We start from the raw sequence: 9,949 nt of genomic DNA on the forward strand, positions 1-9,949 counted from the left end.
ACTAATCATGATTAGCCGTGTCCCCGGTTATGGACATCTTGAGTATCTAGTACCTGGATTATCATGTGAATCTCAACATGTTACTCTAAAGTTAATTTGGTTGGGTTTTAATGATGTTACTTAATTGGGATTGAGAATGCTGTCAACCATTCTCAATGTTTAACAACCACCATGATAGTAATTAATTTTATTCCTTTGAAGTAGGGATGGCTTTACGCAAAAACTGTAATTATAGAGCTTTCCACCAGCCAAATATCCATATAGTATAGTTGTTTCATTCCATTACTCTCTATGTGTTACCTTGCCAGCATATTCCATGTGCTGACCCGTTTTCGGGCTGCAATGTTAATGTTGCAGACTTTTCAGACGATGATTAAGGAGTTTTTAGGTCGTGGTTCTATACTCAGTGATGCCGTTGGAGTTGATGGACTCACTTACCTTCCAAGCCTTCCGCTGTTATCGTTATTAGATGGCCTTAAGCCATATTTATTGTAATAAGCTCTCTTTTGAGACACTCGATGTAATAAGTGTGTGATTGCTACTCTGCTATAAATCCTCCGAGTACTATGTGGTGTCAGCATTACTGATCCAGGGATGACACCGGAGCACAGAGATCAGACTGTTTGAGGTTTGGTCGCTACAGAGATGGTATCAGAGCACACGCTGACTGTTGGACACGACCACTAAGCTAAAGACCTAGATCACTACTCACTCTCTTCTCTTCTGACTTCTCATCTTTTCTACTCTTTAGGATGGCGGATGCAAGGAACAAGTTCACACAACCAGATGAAGATACACCCTTTGGACGCCACTTGAAGGAAGTCACTAGATACCTGAACATAGGAGTACCAAGCTTCACGGGAACCTACAATGCCACTTTATCTGAAGAAGAGCGCTGGATGATACAAGTTCAAGTTCTAGGAAGGATGTTCATGCCAGTCACTGAGCCATAGAGTTTTCTTTTGATGCACCAACTTGGAGTCTAGGAAAGAGTATGGCAGCTCACATCGCCATGGGACGCATTGGAGAAGTCTACCGCAAGGATCTCAAGGATACTATCTACCAGATTTGTGGGCGCCGAGATGAACACTGGGAGATGATTAGCACCAGGAAAGATAGATCAATCGCAGCTTTTATCCAGGAGTTAAACCAGCACATTCGACGACAGGAGAATCAGATGTGCGCCGACATGATAGATCTGAAGAAGGCTAAAACTAGAATCAAGGAACTGGAGGAAGAACTCAAGGTTACACGTGAAGATTATGAAGAAGAAAATGAAGTATTGGTGGAGAAGAATGACGACTGATCAAGAAGATTGGAATATTTACGGGAGGCCCGACACCAGTAGATGAAGACGAAGAACCCAAGGAGATTAGCCCGGAAGACTACATCATCATCGACGGCACCGACTCAGAAGCAGATAGTAGCGATGATGACTATGTTGATGAAGCAGGAGTAGATATCATGGAGTCTACAACCGTAGAATGTTTCTAGTAGACCACCTCATCAGTAGTAGTAGTCCACCATGTAAATATAGTAGTCCGAGCACTTTGGGATAGTTAGATCGATTGTATGCCTTTGTTTGATTGAATGAAGTGAATTGTTTGCTTTTGCCTCATGTGCATATGGGTAGTGTTTTCTCTTTAGACCCCCTCTATTCTTATATCTCATCTTTTCTAAACCCTAAGATGCCTCCGAGACGTGACCCCGGATTTGCCTTTCCGCCGGAGCTCACCCAGTTGATCCAGCAGCAGAACACCTTGATGCAGTTGCTAGTTCAGAATCAGAATCAGAGGAACAACAACAACAACCCACCACCACCACCTATGGACCACTTAGCCCGCTTTCTTAGGCTGAATCCGCCGGTGTTTTCCAGTAGCATCGAGCCGATAGTAGCAGATGATTGGCTCCGCAAGATAGTTAGGGAGTTGACCACAGCAGGATGCACAGATGCGGAGAAGGTGAAGTTTGCCGCACATCAGTTAGAAGGACCCGCAGCATCCTGGTGGGAGAATTTCACAGCCACCTTCCCAGTCGACACTGTCACATGGGACCAGTTTTAGCAGGCTTTTCGTACTGCCCATGTTTCAGCAGGAGCAATGGCCATGAAGAAGCGTGAGTTTCGTAACTTGCGCCAAGGAGGACGGACAGTTGGCCAGTATGTGGAGGAGTTTAGTAAGCTAGCACGTTATGCCCCAGATGACGTTGCTACGGATGCAGCTAAGCAGGAGAAATTCCTGGAAGGACTGAATGATGAGTTGAGTATGCAGTTGATGGTTGCCACCTTCAACAACTACAGGAGTTGGTAGACCGTGCTCTTATGATTGAAGGGAAGCAGCAGCAAATTGAGAACCACAAGAGGAAGTATGGACAAGGAAAGTATAATTCAGGAGCTCAGCAGAAGCCACGTTTTACCCCTAGACCGGGAGGACATTTTTAGCATACCCATGGAGTAGGTAGCTCGCACAATCACAATGGCACCAAGAATAGTAACGAGAATGGAGGAAGCAATGGACAGAACTGCAACACCCCATCAACCCCAGCCAAGAGAGATCTGAGTCAAGTCACCTGTTTCAAGTGTTCCAAGACCGGACATTATGCCAATGAATGTCCTGAAGGCCAAAACGGCAATGGAAGCTCTGGAAAGAAGCCGAACCCTTTCAACAGGGGAGAGGTGAACCACGTTAATGTGGAGGAGGTTGAAGCTCAGCCCGATGCAGTAATAGGTAAGTTTTTGGTTAAGTCATTTACTGCACTCGTTCTTTTTGATACTGGTGCATCGCATTCATACAAATCAAGGGGATTTGTGGAAAAGTATAGCCTGCCCACTAGGGTTCTTAAAACACCTATGCTAGTAATCTCGCCAGGAGCAGAGTACATGGCCGGACAAGGATGTTTTCAAGTGCCATTAAGTATAGGAAGGCATGTTTTCCCAACGGATTTAATTATTCTGGAATCCCAAGGTCTGGATGTGATTCTTGGTATGGATTGGCTGTCGATGTATGGAGGACACATCGATTGCGCCAGTAAGACAATTTTGCTCACAACGCCAGAAGGAAGAAGGATCAAGTATGTATCCCGACATGCGCCAAACGGGACACAAGTAAATTCCTTATCAAGAGTTGTGCAGGAGGAAGTACCAGTGGTAAAGGATTTTCCTGATGTATTTCCCGGAGAGTTGCCAGGCATGCCACCGGATAGAGATATTGAGTTTTTGATTGAACTTTTGCCAGGCACTGGGCCAATATCGAAGCGACCATATAGGATGCTCGCAAAAGATTTGGTGGAAATTAAGAAGCAGATTAAGGAGTTACTGGATAAAGGTTACATTCGCCCAAGTTCTTCGCCTTGGGGATCACCAGTACTTCTAGTAGAGAAGAAGGATGGATCGTTAAGGATGGTTGTTGACTATCGAGGATTGAATGAAGTAACAATCAAGAACAAGTACCCGCTACCAATGATCAATGATCTGTTTGATCGATTGCAAGGAGCTAAAGTGTTTTCCAAGATCGATTTGCGATCAGGGTACCATTAGTTGAAGATTCGAGAGCAGGACATACCTAAGACATCATTCACCACAAGATATGCACTGTATGAGTATACCATTATGTCATTTGGACTGACTAATGCACCTGCCTATTTTATGAACATGATGAACAAAGTGTTTATGGAGTTTTTGGATAAGTTCGTCGTAGTGTTCATTGATGATATCCTGGTTTATTCAAAGAATGAAGAGGAACATAAGGAGCATTTGCGTTTGGCACTTGGAAAGCTCAGAGAACATCAATTATATGCCAAGTTCAGAAAATGTGAGTTTTGGTTGAAGGAAATAGGATTCCTCGGACACGTTATATCTGGAGAAGATATAGCTGTTGATCCCGCTAAAGTTGAAACCGTGACCAAGTGGAAAGCACCAACAACAGTTGGAGAGATCCGGAGTTTTCTTGGACTCGCAGGATACTACCGGAGGTTTATTGAATTTTTTTCAAAGATTGCGAAGCCTATGACGGAGTTGCTGAAGAAGGATACCAAGTTCAAATGGACTGAGGAGTGTGAGGCTAGTTTCCAGGAGTTGAAGAACCGCTTGGTTACCTCACCAGTGTTGATTTTGCCAGATCAAACCAAGGATTATGAGGTGTATTGCGACGCTTCACGTCGAGGACCTGGAGCAGTGCGTATGCAGGAAGGGAGAGTTGTTTCATATGCTTCAAGACAACTGAAGCCTCACGAATTGAATTACGCTACGCATGATTTGGAGTTAGCAGCCGTAGTGCATGCATTGAAGACATGGAGACATTTCCTCATTGGAAATCATTGTGAGGTGTACACGGATCACAAGAGTTTGATGTACATTTTCACGCAGAAGGAGTTGAACCTCAGACAAAGGAGATGGTTGGAGCTCATCAAGGATTATGATATGAGATTGCATTATCATCCCGGGAAGGCTAATGTAGTAGCTGATGCATTAAGCCGCAAGAGCCATGTCAATACGTTAATGACGGGAGAAATACCCAAGGAGTTAGCAGAAAATCTTTGTGAACTATGTGTGGAAATAGTTCCGAGAGGCTATGTAGGAACGTTGGAAATTCAGTTAACTTTAATGGATAGAATCAGAGAAGCTCAGAAAACTGACAAAGAGATTGCCGCTATAAAGGAGAAACTGAGCAAAGGAAAAGCTAAAGGATTTCGTGAGGATGAGCATGACACCCTATGGTTTGAAGACCGTGTTTATATACCCAATGACCCGGAGATCAGAAAGTTGATTCTGCAAGAGGCACATGATTCACCGTATTCGATTCACCCAGGAAATACCAAGATGTATTTGGATTTGAAAGATATTTTCTGGTGGACCGGAATGAAGAAGGATATTGCGGAGTATGTAGCAGTTTGTGACGTATGTCAGAAAGTAAAGGCAGAGCATCAGAAGCCAACAGGATTGTTGCAACCATTGCCGATACCCGAATGGAAGTGGGATAAGCTAGGCATGGATTTTATCATAGGATTACCAAGGACTCGTTCAGGCTATGACTCGATTTGGGTTGTAGTTGATTGATTGACGAAGGTAGCACATTTCATCCCAGTAAAGACCACTTACACCAGTGCCAAGTTGGCAAAGATATACATGACCAGGATCGTATGTTTGCATGGAGTTCCGAGGAGCATCGTATCAGATAGAGGAACCTTGTTTACCTCAAAGTTCTGGAAGCAGTTGCATGAGACTTTGGGTACTAGGTTAGAATTTAGTACAGCTTATCATCCGCAGACAGATGGACAGACCGAGAGAGTCAATTAGATTTTGGAGGATATGCTGAGAGCTTGTGCGCTAGATTATGGATCTAGTTGGGACGATAATTTGCCATATGCACAGTTCTCTTACAATAATAGCTATCAGACCAGTTTGAAGATGGCCCCTTTCTAAGCTTTGTACGGAAGGAGGTGCAGGACACTGTTGTCATGGGACGAAGTTGGAGACCGCCAGTTGTTTGGACCAGATCTGATTAAAGAGTCTGAACAGAAGGTGAAGTTGATTCGCGATAGGCTCAAGGTAGCCCAGTCCAGGCAGAAGAGGTACGCAGATTCTAAACGCAAGGAGACAGTTTACGAAGTCGGAGACAGAGCTCATCTTCGAGTATCCCCACTTCGAGGGATTAAGCGCTTTCGAGTTAAGGGGAAGTTAGCGCCACGATTTGTAGGACCATATCGAGTTTTGGAGCGTATGGGAGAAGTGGCCGACAAGTTGGAATTGCCAGAAGGATTGACAGGAGTTCATGATGTGTTCCACGTTTCTCAGTTGAAGAAGTGTCACGCGGAGATGGCTGACATACCTTTGAGAGACACAGTGCCATTGGAAGCAATTCAGTTGGATAACAATTTGACCTATGAGGAGAAACCAGTCAAGATTCTCGAGTTTGCCAGCCGAGTCACTCGCAGCACAGTTATCAAGTTTTGCAAAGTTCAGTGGAGCCACCACACGGAGGATGAAGCCACCTAGGAGCGAGAGGAAGATTTGCCCAAGGACCACCCTCACCTATTTTCTAGCCAACCCGAATCTCGAGGGCGAGATTCATCTTAAGGGGGGTAGGTTTGTAACATCCCAAATTTTCAATTTGGAATGTTATACATTAGGTCATCATGCATATCATATTTTATTTTTGCTTTTGGTTTTGATCCTAGAAAATCCTAAGCAACTCAAGGACCCACGGAGAGAGTTGGGGATTTCGTTAATTACATATTTGAGTTTCCTCAAATTTTGTAAACAAGATCATTTGATTTTATTTATTTTATCATCAATTATTTCTATTACAAAAATATGAGAGAGGGAATAAAATGACTTTCCCAAAATATAGAAATATTGAGGATTTAATAAAAAAATTCAAATAAGATTTATTTCGGAGTTTTTCGGTATTTTTAATTGAATTTAGGAAAAATGCGCGTTTTTCAAAGTTGTAGTTTGGGCCCAGATAAATGTTCACTTAATCGGGCTTGATTTTAGAAACCCGGGAAAATTTATTTCGTGATTTTTGGAGTCCGTTTAGTACTTCTTTTTATTTTTCTTCCGAGCATAATTATTTAAAAAAACGAAACCGACTATGGGCCATACCCGAGCGGGACTCCGCCCGGGGGCGCCTTTATATAGTGCCGCACCCGAGCCCCAGCCCACACCAGCCCTGGCCCGATCCGCCGCCGCCGCCGCCGCCGGAGCAGCGCGCCGCCCGAGGTTCGCCGCCGCCTCGACTTCCGTGCTGATTTTTTTAAAAAAAAAAAATTCTCGTCGGTTTTATTTTCGGATTTTTTTATTTATTATTATTTTCATTATTTTCGGATTAGGTTAATTACCGATTAATCTGTTCGTCGTTTTTCTTTTTCGTCGGATTTTCCGCGGTTATTTTCTGATCGCGATTTCTGATCCGATTTTCGTTTTAGTATAACTTTTCGCTTGTTTATCGGAATCAGGCGATTCAAGCGCCTGGAGTTTCATCTCGAAACCCTCTTTCCGAATAATCAACTTAAACATGTTTTTGCTACTGTAAAATTTGGCTTAGATCCAGATTACTAGAACGAAGTTGTTTTCTTTCGCCGTTTGACTTCTTTTGCTTCGTTCGATTTGATTCTTTTGCCAACCGGAGTTCTTAAATTGAACTTTCTGGTTCGATCTTCTATTTGAGTTTTACCTGTGCATTAGATGAGTACTTATTGTATGCTTGTTTGTTTGTCTGCGATAGAATACCCGGAGTGCGCCGCCTGTTACTTTGAATCTCTAGGTTTCGCGGATCATCAGCAAGGCAAGTAACACTTTGATCATACCTTTTTCTACAACCCAGTTTTATTGCATTAGATCAATCCTCACACATTGCATGATTAGGATCTAATTAAATTGTGGGATGGGAAGTAGATGAGGTAGTACCTATTACCTGTTTATTATCAAACCTTTGGGAGTTACTTCTACGTTTGCTTATTATGCCATGCTATGCTAGTAGACGTGGATTGGGTGAGTGATATCCATGACAGATGTGAGATTGATAATTAATGGTTTATCTAAGGTGGCAACCTAACACACATATGGGTGGGTTGAGGCACCTGGGTATTCCAGGACTTGCATGTTTTTCTTTTGGACCCCCACCCAGGCTCAAAGGGATCATGAGATTATTCATACTAGAAACTTCCGTGTGTAGCCACAAGCCATTATGGGCTCTGGCATAGTTGAGTAAGTCGTGCGAACTCTTACAGGGTAGACTAGCAGATGTAGGGGAAAGTAGGTGTACCGGTCTATCCATCGTAAGGTGCTAGCGCTTCTGAAAGACTGTGTCTCGGTTATCCGTTTCTCAAACACCATGTAGTGCGAGAAATCCAACGAAGGCGATCGAGTCTTGTGGGGAAAAGTGCGCAAACCTCTGCAGAGTGTATAAACTAATCATGATTAGCCGTGTCCCCGGTTATGGACATCTTGAGTATCTAGTACCTGGATTATCATGTGAATCTCAACATGTTACTCTAAAGTTAATTTTGTTGGGTTTTAATGATGTTACTTAATTGGGATTGAGAATGCTGTCAACCATTCTCAATGTTTAATAACCACCATGATAGTAATTGTATTCCTTTGAAGTAGGGATGGCTTTACGCAAAAACTGTAACCATAGAGCTTTCCACCAGCCAAATATGCATATAGTATAGTTGTTTCATTCCATTACTATCTATGTGTTACCTTGCCAGCATATTCCATGTGCTGACCCGTTTTCGGGCTGCAACGTTAATGTTGCAGACTTTTCAGACGATGATTAAGGAGTTTTTAGGTCGTGGTTCTATACTCAGTGACCCGTTGGAGTTGATGGACTCACTTACCTTCCAAGCCTTCCGCTGTTATCGTTATTAGATGGCCTTAAGCCATATTTATTGTAATAAGCTCTCTTTTGAGACACTCGATGTAATAAGTGTGTGATTGCTACTCTGCTATAAATCCTCCGAGTACTGTGTGGTGTCAGCATTACTGATCCAGGGATGATACCGGAGCACAGAGATCAGACTATTTGAGGTCTGGTCGCTACAAGTTGACATCATATTTGTGGCAAAGCCACCATTCATAATTCTTTCATACGTGTCACTCTTGATTCATTGCATATCCCGGTACACCACCGGAGGCATTCATATAGAGTCATATTTTGTTCTAAGTATCGAGTTGTAATTGTTGAGTTGTAAGAAAAATAAAAGTGTGATGATCATCATTATTAGAGCATTGTCCCAGTGAGGAAAGGATGATGGAGACTATGATTCCCCCACAAGTCAGGATGAGACTCCAGACAAAAAAAAGGAGAAAAAGAAAGAAAAAAAAGAGTCCATAAAAAAAGAAATGGCCCAAATAAAAAAATGAGAGAAAAAGAGAGAAGAGACAATGCTACTATCCTTTTACCACACTTGTGCTTCAAAGTAGCACCATGATCTTCATAATAGAGAGTCTCTCATCTTATGACTTTCATATACTAGTGGGAATTTTCATTATAGAACTTGGCTTGTATATTCCAATGATGGGCTTCCTCAAAATGCCCTAGGTATTCATGAGCAAGAAAGTTGGATGCACACCCACTTAGTTTCTCTTTGAGCTTTCATATACTTATAGCTCTGGTGCATCCGTTGCATGGCAATCCCTATTAACTCACATTGATATCTATTGATGGGCATCTCCATAGCCCATTGATACACCTAGTTGATGTGAGACTATCTTCTCCCTTTTTGTCTTCTCCACAACCACAATTCTATTCCACCTATAGTTCTATATCCATGGCTCACGCTCATGTATTGCGTGAAAATTGAAAAAGTTTTGAGAATGTCAAAAGTATGAAACAATTACTTGGCTTGTCATCGGGGTTGTGCATGATCTAAATATTTTGTGTGGTGAAGATGGAGCATAGCCAGACTATATGATTTTGTAGGGATAACTTTCTTTATCCATGTTATTTTGAGAAGACATAATTGCTTAGTTAGTATGCTTGAAGTGTTATTATTTTTATGTCAATATGAACTTTTGTCTTGAATCTTTTGGATCTGAATATTCATACCACAATTAAGAAGAATTACATTAAAATTATGCCAAGTAGCACTCGACATCAAAAAATATGTTTTTATCATTTACCTAATTGAGGACGAGCAGGAATTAAGCATGGGGATGCTTGATACGTCTCCAACGTATCTATAATTTTTGATTACTCCATGCTATATTATCTACTGTTTTGGACATTATTGGGCTTTATTATCCACTTTTATATTATTTTTGGGACTAACCTATTAACCGGAGGCCCAGCCCAGAACTGTTGTTTTTCGCCTATTTTAGGGTTTGGAAGAAAAGGAATATCAAACGGAGTCCAAACGGAATGAAACCTTCGGGAACGTGATTTTCTCAACGAACAAGACCCGGGAGACTTGGACCCTACGTCAAGAAAGAAAAGAGGAGGCCACG

This window comes from Triticum dicoccoides, chromosome 4A (assembly GCF_002162155.2).
Source record: "Triticum dicoccoides isolate Atlit2015 ecotype Zavitan chromosome 4A, WEW_v2.0, whole genome shotgun sequence".
NCBI lineage: Eukaryota > Viridiplantae > Streptophyta > Magnoliopsida > Poales > Poaceae > Triticum > Triticum dicoccoides.